At 36.0% G+C, this 20361-nt stretch overlaps 1 protein-coding gene across 1 annotated transcript in view; it reads right to left on the reverse strand.

Moving 5' to 3' along the window:
- The window catches only part of LOC110020772 (vacuolar protein sorting-associated protein 54, chloroplastic-like), a 33732-nt gene extending 24898 nt beyond the window's left edge, over positions 1-8834 (reverse strand). The window contains exons 1-2 of the mRNA XM_020718992.1: positions 8756-8834; positions 2160-2239 (exon numbers count right to left, since the gene is read on the reverse strand). The gene's annotated coding sequence lies outside the window, so the exon portion shown is untranslated. The remainder of the gene's footprint in view (positions 1-2159; positions 2240-8755) is intronic.
- Positions 8835-20361: the final 11527 nt, after the last annotated feature.

Below are 20361 nucleotides of genomic sequence, written 5' to 3' on the forward strand. Positions count from 1 at the left end.
ATAATATTAAAATATAAATACAAGCGTCCCAAAAGAGCCAGAGCAGTAAAGAGGGCAAGAGAAATCCCACTTTCAGAAATTTCAGATTTGCGAGATCGTGAGAGACCGATCCCGCATCATACCGAACACCCAAAGATATCTTAGATCATTAACCTACTTTTAAATACAAATTTATGCATGGATATTAAGATTTAATTTAAGTTATAACCTATAAACTAGGCATTGTTTCACAATATAAATGCAATTTATTTGTAAGAATTTAGACCTAAATCAAATTACAAACTTGTAGAATCCAATAGATTTGGAGCCATTAGTTTCAAAGGTGGAAAGAAATTCAATAATTTGATTTAGTATATTAGGGCAAAAAAATATACTAGAATACAAAATGTTTCAAGAAAGTAATATTCCCTCACCCCGTCCTAATCTCAATTTCATCCCTTTGTTATATAGAGCATTATTCATAATCACCTCTCCTGCAAATAGGCCGCCCTTTCTATCCTCACCTCCCTCTTTTACTCACTTCTCTCTCCATGCCCCCCATTATTATTGGTGGGGGAAGGTGTTTCTACCATTTTTCATGTCCTTAACTATAAAATCAAAAACATCTCCTACTTCACATAACTTCCATCCTCTCATCATAGACCCAAAGAACGGAGCAAGTGAAGGAGACTAATAAAACCAACCCAAAAACCCCAAAAATCATTACCACAAACTTTGCTTATTTATTATAAGCATTGTCGTTGTCGTTAACACCTCAATCCTTCAATAATCCCGCTCATGAACTTTATGGATCCTCACTTCTCATACAATCTTCATATTGACCCTATCAAGATCCTTCATTACACCAACTTCATCTCACTTGTGCATAACACTTTTGCACACCGTGTGATGCAAGATGATTTAGGGTTTAAATTTCCAAATACAACTTAAATGAAGCAATGTACGCAAACGACATCTAAGGACTTAAGATGCACATAACAAAGGCTACTAAATAAGAAAAAAAAAATTATCTGTAAACTTGTAAATATAAGTAGAACCCAAATGATAATGTAAATGCTCAACTAAAATCAATAAAACTCAAATCATTCAAAATCAACAACCTTTTGCAATTTATTAAATACAATTAAAATCCCAATTACATTAAATTTGAATAAAATCAAAATTCCTGGTAAACTAATAACAAGATATGAAGAATCCAAACGATAATTCACCAAAATACGAAACCCAATGCTCTAGTGCAAGAAGATGACTTCCCCAAATGAGGTAATCACACTTCTATGATACTCGGAAATTTAAAGCTGAAAAGAGAAAAACTATTTTATCGAAGTTATTATTTATAGGTGTCAGAATAGTTATTTAAAAACATTTCACCTTAGGTTAATAAATATGATTGGCAAAAAATCAACTTGGTTACAAATATTTCTAAACTTTAGAACTTCTTTGCATGATAAAAGTAAATCTATAAAAGCCTCATTCAATGTTTCACAAGTTTTACTTCTTTAAATTTGAATTTCCTTCTTTAAACAGCAACAGTACTTAAATTCCCACAATACCATCAAGTCTAGAACACGCTAAAACCTGCTAATAGAAAACCTCATGCATATGAAGCCTGCCAATGAGAAGAATAATGCATGAACACCTCAAGGCCATTGTCCAATAGATAATGCTAAAATACATAGCTAGCTATGAAGTAGAGACCACATATACCAAATAAACTCCCACAAAAACTACCCCACTTCGACAACCATAAGCAGCACTTAATAGAAAATAAAAATAAAAAAACAAAATAGTAAGCAACCATAACTACATTTTTAAAGTTGAGAGGCACAAACGAACTAAACTAATTCCATGTCAAACCATATGAATAAACCTATTAAGGGAATCAAGCTCCTAGACAATATAACATTTACATCTTCCAAAATCAGAAATTTAAAACTACAAAACAATATCACCATAAAATAAAGAAATTAAATGAAACAGACTCAAATCATGTTTAATTAATGCTTCAGATGAGCATAAATACAATTTTTCAAAGCCATTCACTTTTTTTCCAAAATTAGGTGGAGAAAAACCTAGAATAAAGTGATATTAATTTTTCTACCAAAACAGATGCCATTTAGAAAATTAAACTGTAAGAAAGCATATCAGAGCATGCCTACCTGGGCTACTCGTTCAATCTCTAAAAGCAACAACCCTTTACGACTCTCAGGTACTTTCAAAAAAAGAACTCTTCGGATTTCTGTGTACACATAAAGAGTGATGCAAAAATTAGTTAATGCTTTAGCAGGAAGTCCAATTAACATGCAAAATAAGAAAAGGAGACTACCAGCTTCAAGTAAGCATCGAGAAAACATTTACTGAAGTGAAACATCGCAGTTCTACCACCAAAAAAACAGTAACATATCTATTTCCAAGAACTTCAGAATGCATTCTATAACATTAGGTAAAATTGAAAAAAGTCATGTTTTATGCATAACTCATTTGATATTATCTTGAAAAATAGCATAAATCTCGATGTGATATGATAATATTTGATAAAAGCAACAATTTAAGGTGCAAATTTCGAGGCATTATATTTAGTCTCCTTTCTCAAACATCGTAGCGGATAACCCACTTCTTCATAAGGTTTGCAAGGGAACATGATCAAACCATATAATGATGTACGGCATGGTGAACCAACTTTATCATTTGCTATTTTCCGGATCTATGACTACACTGCAAATTGAATAGCTAGATCTCTAATGCTTTTGACATGCCTAACGTATCATACTTCATAATTACAAGCAGGAAGGAGGCGGTCGTTGATGCTATTAAGGTTATGAAGTGCAAATCCAGAAAAGACAAGTCTAAGAAGCACAGGCAAAAAAAGTCAGTTTAAATAAGGTAAACCAAGGTAAGAATTGGGTTTGAACTGATCTGACCTCATATCCAATCCAACATGGGTGTAATCAGTGTACCCAAAACTGGCCGAATACCCTACTTTCTCCAACTGGAAAAACTTACCATTTGTTAAATCATAATCCAGCTCCCCATAACATGTAACTCTATTCAATCAGATTCTGAAGGCCCTTCCCTAGTATCTGTCTCTCATCCTACCATCACTTCTTCCAGCTTTAACCGACTGCCTGGCCACATAAAACAACCGACACCCAGAAAAACGTCTTATACCCAACCAAAAAACCAGCACAAAATGGCGTTCACCACCTATAATGAATATTAAACCACCAACATCTACAGCAAGGACTCCTCACTATTTTCTTATAAAACAAGAAGGTCAAATGTGTCAAGAAGCCTTGACTAATCAAGGTTTTACGCTTGACAAACCTACTTATCAACCATTGTTGTTGTTGGAACCCAACTTTCTCCAACCAAAGATAACCATCTCAACCAACTACAGTCCAAATCGAGGCAAAACCCCACATCTGTTATTCCTCTTTAAGTAACATTCTTCCCCATCAATAATACTCGTTGAGCAAATGTTAGCAATACGAATGGCAATGATGAGAATGAACGATTATTGACTATGATAGATGAAGCACTAGACCTTTTAAAATGGAAGCAAAAGTGGTTATTCATACTTATAATAGAATAATCAATGTTTAGAAATTTAATGCATGGATTGACCAACTAGAAATGTACTTCACCTTGCATGGGTACAATATTCATGACAAAGTAATCTTTTCTCGACATAAATTAAGCAACTAAGCTTGGTGAAATTTTCACTTAAAAAGAAATATTCATCAGAAAAATAAACAAGAGGCAGTTCAAAAGTCATCAAGGCTGAAAAGATACAAGAATTAGATCGTCAAAAAGATACTCAGCATAAGCGTCCACAAAAAAGAAAGGACGAGAAGAAGAATTTCATACTAACCAAGTCGACTCATGAGCCGGCTCAAAACTCGTAGAGTTAAGCTCAAACTTGATTAATTAATCTAGCTCAAGCTTAAGCGGAGTGTTGCTCAAGCTTGGCTCGTTTACAACCCTAGTAACAATCATTCGGCTTTGAGTTTATCTAGTTGATTAGTTTCAGATAGAGTATCCCTTCTTTTAAGCGAGTTCATTTAAAAAGCGGATCAGAACAACCACTTTTGTAATTGTCTATTTAGAGGCTTAAAACTCTACAATAAAATTAATTAGGAATCCAAATTTTCTCTCCAGAACCTTCTCTTCCGTTTTCCATCTACTTTTTTTTTTTGTTCTTGTAACTTTAAGACTGCAATTTTCTGTTTATGTCTTTGTACAAAAACGAAAAAATCAACAGAAATTGATGGGAGTGAAGATTGATGTCATTAGTTGCCTCATGACTAGGTGTTGCTGCTATTTGTCCTTTGTTGTTTGCTTTTTAGAGAGGGATAGGGAGCAATAGGACAATTAGTCATGCTTACTTCTATACAACTTTTGATCTATAAAAATTTTGTGGCGGATTTTAAAGGCTTTGTGGGTATTTGAGTTTATAATTATACTTAACAGCTTCGCATGTAATTTGTGACTTAATTATGTTGCTTCCTTGTTGACGCAGAGCGTTTATTTCGTATTTCATGGTACCGTAGAATTTAGCAGAACGCGGGACCACAAGATGCAACAATTCTGTCTATATGGCAGCCGGCAAAACCACCAAATTTTCATATTTTAAGCATAGTTCATCCCTTTTTTATTTATTTCCTATTTTCTTTTATTCTAAGTATGATTTTTTCTTCAGAGACTATTGATATGTCGTTATTTTCTGGTCCGGGAAACTTTTGCTTTGTGGGAGTATTATGGATATTGTACTATTTGATTTTCTATTTTGTAAGTGTTGTAACCTCTCTCTTTTACAAGTGGTGTAGTTTGTATCTTGCTCACGAACAATCAATGGATCCTCCTTGTTGCACGTACTTCGTCAATTCCCTGTTCGACCACAGTTTTCAGTAGATTTAGCTGTTGAATGCATCGAATATACTGCCCAACAACAGATTTCTCCATATATCTTCTTCTAAACACCGTCAACCGCCTCTATCCTCCTTCTCGTACCCCTTCCACGACTACATCCCTACAAAACCAACTTCTTAAACACTTTCCAGGAATCCCAGAACAGTATCATATGATATCAGAGCCAGGCAAATCCTAATTTTTTTAGGATTCAGTCTTTCTAGTCCCAATCCAAAATTCCAAAAAAAAAAAAAAAAGTTCCCCACTCCCCAACCCCTCCTTCCTACCACAATTTCTACCCCTAACCCTGAATTTTTAAAATGCAACATTTCTATCTTCACCAAAAATCCATCATGACGCCTGCTACAAAAATAATAAACTTCAACCAACCTTTTATCTACAACCCTACATAATTCGAAAGCTTGATCAAGAGAAAATGATACAATGAAACCCAGAAGAAATATGCAAAGAAGTGTCCAGGAGCTTACTATGAAGGATATACAATGATAAAATTTTCAATTACTAGAAAAGCTTACCGCCTTTGAGAGGAGACAACAATGATATCACCCATAACCTCAATGGTGACTCATCAAATACAGGGGAGGAAGTGAATCATTTTCATCGGAAAGATTTCATTGACGAAGAAAAAATACCCCAAAGATTTAACATGGAACATTAAAGAAACTAAGAAGAAGAATTCATCAACTGACTCCAGGTAGTAGAACAAATCTTTAAGTATAAGGACGTTTCATCGAACAAGAGTGTAAAGCTAGGTGTGTTTAAGTTAAAAAAAATGGTGCATCTTAGTGGTGGGAGAACATGAAGTGTCTTTGATATTGTGAAGGAAAAAGTGAAATTGCCGCATGTTATAAGATGTAAATGGAGATACGACACAAATTCTTACCCCACGTTACCGACAAAATATGCTTATTTAACTCCACCACCTATACCAGAGAGATTCTCTTATGGAGAAGTACACAGTTGAATCTAATCAACTCATATTGAAATGTGAGTTGGTGGAATCAGAGAAGTGCACAATAGCGAAGTATCTAGGAGGACTAAGGTTGTCTATTATGAATGTGGTGCAAAATCAGTCACATTGGTCCATTAACTTACAAACCCTAGCTTTGCAAATGGAGAAATAACGTCACCTGACCCTAGCTTGCAAATGGAGAAATAATGTCACCAGGTGACAGCCACAGTTTAAGGTTAGAGTTTAACCTCTGAATCAGGCAACAAGAATACACCAATTGGAACATCCTAGCTGACATTGCCCTAAGAAAAACTAGTTCAAAGAAGAGAAAAAGTAGATACATCCAGCACTCCAAAATCTTTCTCAGCAAAGATGTGCCTCAAAAGCCACGACTTTGGGCATATTTCATGTGATTGCCCTAATAAGAGGATGATCTCCTTCTTTGAGCAAGGTGCGGTGGAGGAGGTGGAGGGTGAAGATTCATAGAAGTTGAATTGAGAGGAATATCAACTTGCAGGAAATTAGGGAGAGATCTCAGCAATCAAGCTGAGCCCATCAGAGAATCCAATAAAATTAGCATTTATTGTCCTAGAAGGTAGAAGCCCGAGGTAACAGGCATTCATACAAAGTTTAAAAGTATGTGCCACAAATGACTTTTTTGCATGTGTTAAGAGCAGCATCAATAGAATTGAAATTGATTATCCAAGAGGAACATGAGTTCAAAGGGCCAATATCAAACATATGGAAAGCCTAGATAAGAATATTTCAAGATTTTTAGGCATATAATCTACCTCCGAAGTTGCACTGTTAAAAAAGATCCAATATATCAGAGATGAGAAAGATTTGAGCAATTTCCAGAAGGCTCTATAGAGCAAATTTGATGCTAAGTTCCAGTTTAGTTTAGCAGGACACCCATTGAAAGATGGTCAAAAAGGAGGGATGAACTACAGTATTAAAAATCACTTTAGGCGCTTTGTGGGAGAGAATATCTGACAGTATAATCCATGTCCTTCCAAAAAAAAAGAAAGCTATTCCTAGTCTAGGAACATGACACAAAACGTCTGTTATGGAGTCCGCGGAATCGTAGAATTCCACAGAATGCTTGAATCCACGATTCGTGCTACAAGGTAGCCGATAGAGCCTCCTAAATTTTCTATTTTCAGCATATTTCTTTCCTTTTTAATTTACTTCATATTCATTTATTTCCTAAATTTCTTATTTCAAAGGAGGAATTTTACTCGAGAGACTATTTATATATTGTTATTTTATGGCTGACACTTTTTCTTTGTGTGAGTATTATGAAAATTGTAATATATGGTATCTAGCTTCAGCAGTATTGTATCATATTCCTTTTGCAAATTGTGTTTTTATCATGTCCAAGAACAGGTGGTGGATACTCCTCGCTTCCCGTACTCAGCTTCTCCCCCTTGTGTGAGTATTATGAAAATTGTAATATATGATTTCTAGCTTCAGCAGTATTGTATCATATTCCTTTTGCAAATTGTGTGTGTGTATCTTGCTCAAGAACAGGTAGTGACTCCTCACCGTCCATAGTCGTCTTCTCCCTATTTGCTCGTTGTTTTCCGTCCAGACAGTTGTTGAACATGCCCTTAACTATTGTCCAACAGCAGATTTTTCCACCTATCTCCTTCCAAATACCATCGACCGTCCCTATCCTCATTCTCGTACTCTCCCACAACTACCTCCCCGTAAAACCCACTTCCTAAACACTTCTATGAACCCTACAATAATATCGCTTGTGTATTTGATATAAATGAATTAGATGATTTATGTCAGCGACGACTGAGTAAGATCAATCCTCCATCCACTTAGTTTTGATCCGTGCAAGTCAGGATGAGTGTTAGAGGGAATTATGTCTGGCTGAATCCTCCACCTTCGATGAATCATTCATTGGGTTAAAGGGGGTTAGCTAGGGTGTGACACGCAATTCCTCACTAGCCTTCATTTATTTCAACAATTTTACATAGGATCTATACCTTTTTGGCTTACAAGAAACATCATAATGCAGCTTCTTTATAGAGATTGGGGGTAGCAGAAAAGGGTTCTGCGGGAAGAAGTCTAAAATTCTGCGAAAGGGTCCTACCTCCCATACCAGACACTTTACCGCCTCCACAGAATGAATTCATTAAAAACATAAGAACTACATGTCAACGTATTCTCAGAAACCAATTGTCAGTGCTAAAGAGTATTAAACGATATATGTATGAGCATTCCCTTAGAATAGCATAAACATCCGCCTAAGCTATAAAAAAGTTGGCAGGTAAAGACTCAGAAGTTCTCAAGAAAAAGCGTTATCTAGAGCATGTTTAATAACAGGTAAGTTCAAAAATAACTAGAAAAGCGATAAAACTTAAACATGCATATTAGATAGAAAAGCACCTCATTTCTAGGTAAAAGCCATAACGAAGTCATCCATAAAATTCCTAATTAAAACTAAATATCCACAAGTTTTAAGAATTGAAAATTTACTTCAATTTTGCTTCAAAACTCAAAAAAATCAAAATGACAGCATGCAATCAACATTAAACACAACAGAAACAGTCAGATATGGTTTTTGTATAATTAACCTGCAATAATAAATTTAATAATCAAATTTTACAGATAGCATTCAACAAAACTATGAACAGTATCGTTTTAGGTCCATAAATGATCATACAAATCAATGGAGTTTACATCCTACGGCATTACAGTTTTGCATATCAATGCAAATGCTGAAAACACAAAAAAGAAAATGAGAACATGAACATATCAATCACAGCCAAAAGGAGAGATCTAATCTACTCTTACTGAAAACAAATCTAAAGGGAAAACAGTATATTCAAAAATCACAAAATTTAGGTCAATGCATGTTACCTGGTAGGATAGCATAAATAAAACTGATAATTTGGCTAGCCAGAGCTAAGTGCTTCGAAGTTATCGACTTCAAACCAGATACCTGAAACACAAAACAAGCATGCATGTAGTTCAAAGATTAAAAATCTGGGGCAACTCTTTTAAATAGATTAGCTTCACAGCCTTCATCAACTTTTGTGCCATTTTATTCAAAAGAATCCGTTGCATCAAATTTATTAAATATAAACCAATAATTATTTACCTTCTTAATTCATCATAACATAGTATGCCAATACTACCTACATAAAAAAGATTGCCATGGAAAATAGGTGTAAAGAATAGGAACTTTGCCATCTACTGGTGCAATACATGCTTGGATGCTAGGCCTGAGATCTCACACCCTTTCTAACAGCAATAGGTTGGGAAAATTCATTAAGGGGTTCAATAGAATTTAATTCAATAAGTGTATGAAAGGAATTGATTGATCGAGTTTTGTGAGTTTTCATATCCTTGAAAAGACAATTACATTTAAGTTTGGTACTTCCGCATGGTCCTAAAATATGGATAGTTTAGTTGAGTTCATTCCATGTTGGAGTATGGTTAAGTTTGCGACAATGGTGTTTCAAAGTTGCAATTATGGTCAAAATTTTCCTTTGATAGGATTCTCCCAATGAATTTAAGGTTTGACAAAGTAGGTTTGATTCTTAAAGAATATCAAATCGATGAGCTTGTAGAACTTTCTTGTTATTAATGAGTAACACGTACAACACTTTTTTATTTGGAGACATTTGTGAGGTATTGGGTAAAGGTCGCTTTGATGTTGTTAATTGATGGGAACAAGGAAGTAAACCAGAGAAGTATGAAGGGATTGGTGGAGATACTAAGTTGTTTGGAAATGAAAAAAGAAAGGTGAGAGGTCTTAAAATTCAAGACTCAAGAGCGCATTTTGTTGATGCAATATGTTGCAGTAAGAACAATTTCATCCCAAAAATTCCTTCGAGCATTAGAAGATAATCTATGGGATTTAATGAATTCCAATAGATGCTGTTTTTTTTTTTTTTTCTTTCAGCAATTACATTCTGTTGGAAGGTATCAACACATGAACTTTGATGCAGTCAATTTGCCTTAACTTGAAATATCAATCCAAGAATTGAGGGTCTCTCCTATTTTTTTTTTGTTCTGAAAGCTTGTATTTTGATTTGAAAGCTTGTATCTCCAAAAATCAGGTTAAAATTCTAGAATGTTTGGCAGGCTTCAACTGTTCTTTCATCACAAAGATCAATGCAATTCTAATGAGATCATCAGCCTGGTTGATAAATCATCTAGAACGTATAATATAATTAATTTTATAAGTTCCCCACACATCCCTATATATGATAAAGAGGTGAAATGCTTTGTAATGTTAATTTGTAAAGATATTGTGAAAAAGTTTGATAATTGATAAACTCCGCACCAAAAAAAAATTTAAATTTTCATTGAATAATGTAGGAAATAGTTTCTTAAGATTATAAAAAAAATATTTGAAGGCTAGGCCGATAAAGCCACAACTTAATACCTCCGCTTAAGCCCAGTCTCACAGACGACAAAATGACTAAATATTCAATTCTGCAAGTTTAAACATTTATTAATAGGTTTATTGAATTACTAAAGAGTGTCGTGGAGCAAGTTTTTAAACTTTAGCCCATGAAAGCTAGTTGAATTCAACAAAAGCATGATTAGGAAGAAATCACTTATCCATGCTTCATGAATGATAAGCTTGTAAACAATGTGTTGAACACCGCCTTGCAGAGCCGATCAAGTAGTTATCTGCAACCTCAACTTGACTTGAAGGCTCATCATGTAGTGGAAGTTTGTTTGGTTCTATCATAATCAGCTTGTTGAATCAATAAGGAGCCTGTTTTTTAGTATAAACTACTAGAGTAGTTTAAACCAATGAAGTCGGGAAATAAAGTTGTCATTTGAGTTCTTGAATCAATTGCTATGTTGTCTTAGATGATACCAGAATTATCCCAAACAACACTAAGAAAAACAAATATTATTACTGAAAAAAAAATAGACGGTTGCAACCATAATTGAAAGGGCAAATACAACAACGCTACACATAAACTCACTGGGGACCTATCCCGGGATGGTGGTGGTCTGCTACAAGGATTGGAAAGGGGTGTTAGGTGGCTGGAATTGTGAGAGGAGTGTGGGGGTGGCAGTTACAGCAAGTAAGGGAGTATCAAGGGCTGGTTTGGAGTGGCAACACATGTGGGGCGGCTGGGAGAGGCAGGAGAACAGCAAGCCAACCAAGTAACACCAATGCGACGATAGGGTATTGTGGCAAGGGACAGCAAGTGGGGGATGCAGGGACCACAGGATATGATGCAGTCTAGGAGGCAGCAAGTCAGAATAGAGGTTGGAATGGCAGAAGAGCAGGTTGGACGGCAGTTTTGGGCAGTGGCCGCGAAGGAAGTAGGCGGGAAAGTTGGGGAAGGGTGGCAGCCGGCTGGGCCGGGCGGCAAGGCGGCTGCAGAAGGTAAGGGAAGACGGACAGCGAGGTCGGATTGTTGTGGAAGGTTAGGGAAAGGATACTCACCACCTCGAGAGTGAGATACAGCTTTTGAAAGAAGAAACTGACGTCAGCAACTTTCTTAACAAACTCATGCAACAAAACTAATTACCAAAATCTAATACAACACACATATAGGAAAGGACTAAATAGAAATGAAGGATGAAAGGAAATAAAGCATAAGAAAGGAAAACAAGACTATTTCAACTCGTCTATCATGATAGTCAATCTTGTGATGCTGCAACAACTACAGTACCGGAGAAATGTTTGTGTTGGAAGCTCCTGCGTCAATCTGTCAGGGTTGGGGGAGCTTTGACCTCATCCGTCGAAGCTTATGTCTTATTGTATGACATCAGGTCGGCCATGTTGAAGACAGGTCGGCCATGTTGAAGGTGGCGAAACCATTATAATTTCCCGGTAAGTCGATCATGTTAGCGTTCACATTCTAAAGAACATCTTGATAGAATAGGTACATATCATGTTTTGGCACAATCATAACTAGAATTATACTTGGATGACTATCCTCACTAGCAAACTCTCGAGTCATTAAATATGTAATTTTCTTCTTCCAATCCTCGTGCTCGTCAAATTATTTCTAATACATAAATATATATAAGAGGGAATCAGTTTTGAAATGAAATCTACGACATGCTAGACCACATTGAAATACAACCACTGAGAAGATGTTTCTTCTTCTTTTCTAAAAGGGGCTTGGATCCAACTATAGGATATTATTTTTCACAAAAATCCTAAAGAGATTTCCCACGTTGTAATTCATGCCTCATGTGATCATCTATTTGTGGGTACATTGTTGAACTGATTTTACTGCTCAAAGGGCTCCATATTGTCTTCCAAAAGTAGCTCAAAAGCTTCTAACCTCTAATATGTTGGACTTCATTCAACAGAAGCAACTCAAGAAGTAGCTTATATATCTAAAAAATCTGAATTTCTCTTATCGGGAATTGTCATGCCTCAAGTGTCAGTTTCGAGAACTCATGGGCTTTTTGAATATCTAATGTCAATCATATTGATGCTCCTCTCAACTCCTACAAAACAGTAGTTTGAGGCAGCACAATCTCAAACTTTGTATGAACAACCATTACGTCAAACTCACTCTCTTCTCAAACAGCTACTGTTACTTCAGCTAGAGACACTGGCTTCTCTTCCTCGTTTGTTGAAAGTTGAGAATCCACTCTAAAATCTTCATCTTCTACTGGATCATTGTTTATTTCTTCAATTGCTCCCTAATCAGTGAAAGAGATCATTCTTCTAGTTGTGCAATGATTCGGTATTTCCAAATCTATGACACTTAAAACACTTTCTAGATAAGATAGATTTAGAAAAGTGAATTGGCTTCACCTATTCTCCAGCTGAATCAGTTTCTCCTCATACGAGGGCTTGGATGTTCCACTTGGTGTAATCTTGCGGCTCGATCCTGAGGTTGAACTATACCTGCAAGGTGTGGTCGTCATTTGGTGGTGTTGTCTCTCCACTGTTGCAGTTGTGGTGTAAATATTCGGTTTGTAGTGAGGTGATATATATTGGTGTTGCATCTCCCATTTCATTTTGGACCAAGTAGTGATCTCTTTTCCCTTACGCTGTCGTATGTGCTTCAAACTTTCCAACAAAACAAAGCACTTGTCTTTAACTTGTTAGCAGCTACTTCCTTTGCAGCGACGGCGAAGGAAGTAGGCAGGAAACAAGGCGGGAAGGTTTTGAGAAGGGTGGAAGCTGGCTTTGTTGGGCAGCAGCAAGCCTGAGAAGAAAGGGAGTTGGCTGGAATTGGTAGAACTGGAGCAAAAAAACGGCAAAAACTACTATTTTGGAGGCTGTAGCAGAGAAGGAACGATGGGGATCGATGTGGGAATGTCATGAAAGGTTAGGGGACGTATAGTCACCGCTCGGGAGTGAGATAGAATCGAAGCACATCCAAAATTCTTCGATATAGTCCTTGAAAGTAGAAACGAAAGCCGGCAACTATCCTAAACAAACTCACGCCAATAAAACTGACTTATAAACCCAAATACAATACACATACAGAAAAGGACTAAAAAAGAATGAATGATAATAGAAAAGAAAGCATAAAAAAGAGAAACAAGTTGATTTGGCCTATCTTTCGTGTTAGCGAATCCCACGGTACTATAGCAGCTACGGTACCGCGGAAATGTTTGTGCAGGCCTCACGCCATTAGATGGTTTTGCAAAGTTACAATTATCTCAAGCGAGATTTTGAAGCATGTTAAGATGTCCCTGAAATTATTCAAGCCTTAGGATTGAAGTATTAGAGAAACCATGCTTTTTAATTCAAATTGTTGAAGCTTATAAACATGGAAATCTCCTTTGCAAAATTGATGAAGCTTTGGCATGCTATAGAAATTGACCCTTCTGAACTTGCACAGCATTGTCGTTAGTTCATTGAACTAAAGGTTTCGTCCTTAATATAGCATAAGACTAAAGATGACTATAAGAGCAATCACAAATTGTTCAACTTTTCACCACTATAGTTCAAATAGAGTTCAAATAACAAGAGAGAGACTGAGTGTGTTTGGGATAGCATTTCCATAGTTGTACTTCACACATTGTTGCATACTTCTATTTGGCCAAAACTTGCTAGTTTTAAAAATTCATGTAGTGAAAATAGCTTTTCACAACCAAATCTGGGTGTGATGGATATTGCCCAACTATTTTAGAGGAAAAAAAAAATACATGATACCACAACAGAAAAACTCAACTTTTCCCATAATAATGTGAAAATATCTGAGGAAAGGATTTTTATTCCACATAATATTGAATTACACCCTATTATATGTAATAGAGTGGCCACATACCAGTCCACAAAATAAGAAACTAGAATCCCTTTAAATTAGGATTCCCACAAAATTAGAAAAATAAAAAAGATGAAATATCTAATAAAAAAAGAAAATAAATATTGAAATATGTTCTAAGTAAAGGAAACAACTTCCTTCTTAATTGGCTATTTCCTACACTCCTCAAACTGGGTTGTATGCAACGACGACAACAACAACAACAAGCTTTGATCCCATTAAGTGGGGTCGGCTACATGAATCCTTTTTCTCCATTGCTTCCTATCGAGTGTCATATTTTCATTTAATTCTAATAAATTATGATCATTTTTATACAATATGCCCAAGTATTTTTAGGTCAACCTCCGTTTTTTCTAGCAAAAATCGAATCTAAAACATCTACTCTCCTAATCGGACCATCAGATAGTTGACGTTTAATATGACCAAACAACCTAAGACAACCCTCTCTAATTTCTTCCGCCACTGGAGCTACACCAACCCTATCACGAATATATTCATTTCACATTTTATTTATAAGTGTCAAGCCACTCATCCACCTAAGCACTCTCATCTCGGCAACACTTTACTCTGTTTTATGCTTCTCTTTTAAAGGCCCTTGGTATATTTGTATAAATTAAGTTTGGATTTCAAATTATCATGATTGACCCTAAGTATTGATTTGAAGAGAATATTAGTAATATGAAGTCTTGTTAGAACATAACTTGGCTGAACAATTCCATTGTTAACCTTCTCTATGAAGGAGCGTTGGTCAATCTTGATTTGTTTTGTTTTGTCATGGTGCACAAGATTTTTGGCTATACTAAAAGATATTTAATTGTCATTAAACATCTTAATGGTGTCATTTGTCTCAATTTTAAGTTCTCTTAACAGCCTTTTAAGCCATATTCTCCCACATATTCTTTATGCAAGAGTACGATATTCAAATTATGCACTACTCCGAGATATAACAGCTTACCATTTACTTCTCCAGGAGACAAGATTGCCCCATACCTATGAACATTACCTAATGTTTTATTTACTATCAATAACCTCTCATGCCCAACTGCACACGGGTATATCTCAATCTCACAATTTTTAAACTTTTTGAAGAATAAACCATATCAAGGAGTCAATTTTAGGTATCTCAAAATTATGTTCATTGTTTCCAAATGATCTTCACTTGGATTATTCATAAGTATACAATATCAAGTTTTAAAAATGATAGTTACATTAGTTTACCCACAAGTCTTTAATAAATTCCTTTGTCAACCATACTACGTTCTTCACTTTTCCTCAGCTTATTGTTAGGATCCAAAGGTGTTTCAACAACAAACATGCATTTTCACTTAACAGGTCTAAGATGTACTTCCTTTGGAATATGACAAGTACGTCCTTAGATCGAGCCACCTCCATTCGCAGAAATATTGAAGAGTCCCGATATTCTTGATCTCAAATTCTATTGAAAGCCTCTTCTTAAGTTTGATAATTTCCTCTAAATCATCACCTATCAAGTAATATCATTAGATAGTATGAGAATGGTAATTTTGCCCTTAATAATGGACTTAACAAACAGTGTATGATCAACATGACATCAATGATATTTGTTTGTAATTATGGTTTTAGCAAACCTGTCAAAACAAGTATGATAAGATTGCTTCAAACCATATAAGAACTTCATCTAAAAAATCAATTGCAGTTCAATCTATTTTCCAAGCCCGAATATATAATCATCTTATCAAGGTCCTCCTTCAAGAATCATTTTTCACATCAAGTTGGTATAAAAATCCATTTTGATTCACTGCAAGAGAGAGTAGAACCCAAGCAATATTAAGCTTAACAATAGCAGCAAAGGTTTCCTGATAGTCAATCCTATATAACTGCGTGAAGCCCCTTACTACCAATCAGAATTTGAATCACTCTACACTGCTATCTCCTTAATATTTGGTCATAAATATCTATTTGTAGCCTATATGTCTTTTTCATGAGGTAAGTTTATAAATGTCCTTGTGCTACTATTTTTTAGAGCCCGAATTTCTTCATCAATTGTTTGTTTCTATGTTGAAATCTTTAAAGCCACTTGGAATTAGATAATATGTGCAATGTCGAACACCTTTCGAGTGTGCAATACGTTGATTGATGTCATCAACCAAAGGTATAAAGGAGTCATAATAAAAGAATCCATACCATTATGATTCTCAGATGTATAAGAACTTTGTTGTGATTCTTAACAGTCTTGGGTTTGCATAATGTCCTCGACATGCTCGATGTTCCTTCTAGTAAAAATACAAAATTCTTGATTATTCGGATCAAGTTGAGTGGACTAGAGGCAATTGGAACTGTTTTAGAGACATTTGAATATTCAAGTGGGGTTGGTTGAGTGATAGGATTTGGATCAATTAGTAAAGTGGTGGGATTTGATTCAGTTGAAAGAAAAATGTCCCGAGTATTTTGAAGAAGGTTCCAAATATGACATTACCTTGAGTTCTTTCCCTGAATTTTGGATTTGGGAAAGCATACTTGTTCCTCAAAGAATTTGACATCATGGAATTGTATATTTTCCTAACAATTGGAGAGGAGCATTTTAATCCTTTTATTAGAGAAGTACCCCAGGAAGATGCATCTGAGAGACTCCAGATCCAATTTTTTGTAGTGTTGTTGAATGTGAAAAAAGGTGGAACAACCAAATACCTTCAATGGGTCAAAAGTAAACAAGCCGACATGTAGATAGGATTCCATGAGAATATTGCGAGAAATTTAAAATTTTAGGACTCAATTAGACATCCTAATGAGATATTTGGTTGTGAGTGTGGATTTCCCACAAAGTGTTTAAGAGTGTGACTCAAGAACATAATAGCACGGGTTAACTCAAATAAATATCTATTTTTCCTCTCAACGTCCCCATTTTGTTGAGTAGCAAAACAATAACTCTATATGAATGATATCATGCTTCGAAAGATAAAGATCAATAATTGAACTAAAATATTCCTTAATATTATCTATTTTAAGAGTTTGAGTTTTGCTTTGGAATTGTGTGAAGATCATGAAATGAAATGATTGAAATATAGTGGTTGTTTCAGATTTTTCTTTCTTTAAGAATATCCATGTTGTTCTTTTGTGATCGTCTATGAACGATACAAATCATCTTGCCCCATTTATATTTTTTACATGTGAGGGTCTAGAAATATCACTGTGAGTTATAGCAAAAAAAATGTGAAAGCTTACATTTCAGTTTAAAGTATCCATGTCTAATATGTTTTATAATTTGGCAAGTTTCACACTGATAGAGATGACTCTTTTTATTGGTAAATAAATGTGAAAATGTGTTTTCAATATATGCAAAAATTGAATGATTAAGACGATAATGATTTAACATAACTTCAACTTCAACTAAAATACAGTTAAAATTTGAAACTAGATCGATAGAATTTAAACTAGACTCATAAATACAACTTGACGGATGAAGTTATTTTCTTTGAGAACATATATATCATAATTCATCTCATCACTGATAATGACCTTCTCCAAATTCATACTTAAAAATCACAAAGATTAGAATACAATTTAGTTACATATTTTAAAGCACCAGTAAGTTTGCCGATTGAGAGTTAATAGCAGTCCAATTTCGGAAAATAACAAATAGAGTAGAAGTAAATATCATTGTATTGTACAAATCCATTTTCGGCTATTAGTGATATGAACCATCAGCTATTCAGGCTGAAGAGTGGCTAGTATATGGGTTGTAGTTTTTTAAGTTGTTGATGTCTCCCGACATATGATCTGGTGCTCTGGAGTCAACTACCAAGATTTTGGTGTATTATTTTGGATAATAAGAGCATGATATAAAATACCTTAGTATGCTAATAGATTGGTAGGTTGCTCGGCAAAAGTTTGTGATACTTGTCTTGAACTAGAACTATGACCAAACATTTTCTGCAGTATCTCAATTTGCTCTTTGATGACGGGTTGATTTCTGCATTATTGTTAATTATGGCAGCAGCATCTGCACGGTTCTCCATACCATATCTTTCTTTAGATGACTTTCAATTCGTATGTTTGCAATGTAATTTCTAGCATGTTTCCTTCATATGACTAGATTATTACAATGGTTGCACCACAATTGTCCTTTCCTAGGCTTATTTTTCTTAGATGAATTGTGAGTGTAGAAGGCTAATCCTTCAACAGATACAGTAGTGTGGTTGTTTGTTATCATCAACTTATTTTTGTTCTCCTCCCTTCAAACTTTTGCAATGCTTCTCGAATAGTGGGAATGAGCCTGCCCCCCCCCCCCACTTCATCTAGGTCTTTTATTGAGACCATTGAGAAACTTGATGATCATTTTGTGTTTCGTAATTGTTGACCTCGCTTTCGGTCGAGGTGTAGTTTTCCTCTCCTTAGTAGCCTATGATCTAGTCGTAGGACCTTTCTGTCGACTACTCCTAGAAAACTAATGAATGATCCCTCCCCGTTAGCAATTATGGACTTTTCTTCGCTCGACTTGACATTCGATGTAGTAGTCTTGACCGCTATTGCTTAGCAGGTAAGGCTACTCCGAAGGAGCTCAGGGAGCATTCCTATAGGACTCACGGCCTTAAGATTGACTCTACTCATTGATTTGGTGCCGCTGCGCTCTTCGCGGTCCTGTTGAGCCGAAATTTTCATAGGATTCGGATCGTGACGTGTTTTTAGCCCGATGGACGATGAGGTTGTCCATACGACTCCGGATGACGAAACGAACTGCGCCGATGCGTCCGGAACATCGATTTTGCTTAGGGGGGATGTTTGTTTCATTGCGACGGCGCGTCTTGGGGAAAATACCTATTTTAGTGTTAATTATAATAATAAATAATATTATTATTATTATAAACTTATTTTAAAAGAAACCCTTAACCTAAATCCATCTCCCTCCCCGCCTGATTCCTTCGAACTCGTGGGTCAGCCTTAGCCCTAGGATGGCTCGTTCGGTCGCCTGACCCGCTCCTTCGTGCCGTTGGGGGGGTTTCGTACCCGCGTTCTCCTTTTGCACGCGAGACAAATCTCGCAAACGTCCGTCCCTCGTATCCTATCTTCTGCGATATGGGTTCGATCTTCTCTATCGCGGATCGTATCCTCTGCGAGGATCTAATCCTCCGCGTCTCTTGATCCCTCTGTCGTATCTTCTTAATCATTCGTCTCCTATGCCCTTAACGTATATGCGAGCTCCTCTGTGAAGCTTCTAAGAGGCCGAAAATCTTTCTAAGAACAAAAAAACTCTGATATTTTTCTTTCTCACTCACTTCTTTGACCTTCTGGTGCTTGAATCAGTTTCCTCCTGCTGTTGGGAGAGGAAGTGAAGTTGTGGAGTGCTTTTAAAGTTTCTGTGTTACTTTCTTTTTGCTTCAAAGAGGTACATTCTTTCCTCTCCCCTGTGCGTTGTCTGTGTTCGGCCCTGCTCTTTACCGAGCCCCTGTGCTTTATTTGTGCTCGTCCATGTTCTCTGTCGAGCCCTGTTAGCATGCTAGAATAGGGAGATTACTATTTGCCTCATTCCTAAACATGTTCTAACTTACTCTTTATACGTTTGTTACGTGGGAATGACATTTAAAAGCTTGAGGGTGTGTATTTTCTTCTCCCTCCCTTTCTCTGTGCTTTACTGGCTCTCGGTTTTAACCTTGTCGAGCCTCTGATGATGATTTTAGGGTATGGTTTAGCACTCTAGTTGTCACTATGCTTGTGTTTGGAAATGTTTATCACTTAAAGCATGTGAAAGATAAAAAAAAAAATATGCATATATGCTAGAAGTTAGATGTGACATGCTATTAGTCCTTTCTTTTACTTTGTTTATCTAAAGTACTGAAGTCATGGCATGTTTTCCTATCTCCCAAGGCATACTTATATTGGAAGTAATTAAGAGGATGGTTTTGAATTAATTGGCCCTTCTCATGAGCATGTTAGTATATGTATTACGAAGCTTTCATCCACTTTCACTCAAAGCATGTGGCAGTTCTATTTTGAGATGTCTTAAAAGCATGAGAATATTGCTCTAACTTTTATTATGGCTTAGTGTTGGAGGTCTCAATTGCAGCTTGGTTTTCAACCCTTGCTGGGTTCGGGTTTTGGCCTTGCTTGGCTCGGTTTGGTCTTTAACTAGACTGGAATTTGGTAAAAAAATTTTGGTTGGCTCGGTTTTACCTTAAGATGGCTGGGATTTTAATTTCTATTAAGGCTTGGGTTTTAATCTAATGCTTGGACTCTGTTTTGGCTTTGAATGGCTCGATTTTAGCTTTCCTTGGA

Source organism: Phalaenopsis equestris, unplaced genomic scaffold (assembly GCF_001263595.1).
Source record: "Phalaenopsis equestris unplaced genomic scaffold, ASM126359v1 Scaffold000002, whole genome shotgun sequence".
Lineage (NCBI taxonomy): Eukaryota > Viridiplantae > Streptophyta > Magnoliopsida > Asparagales > Orchidaceae > Phalaenopsis > Phalaenopsis equestris.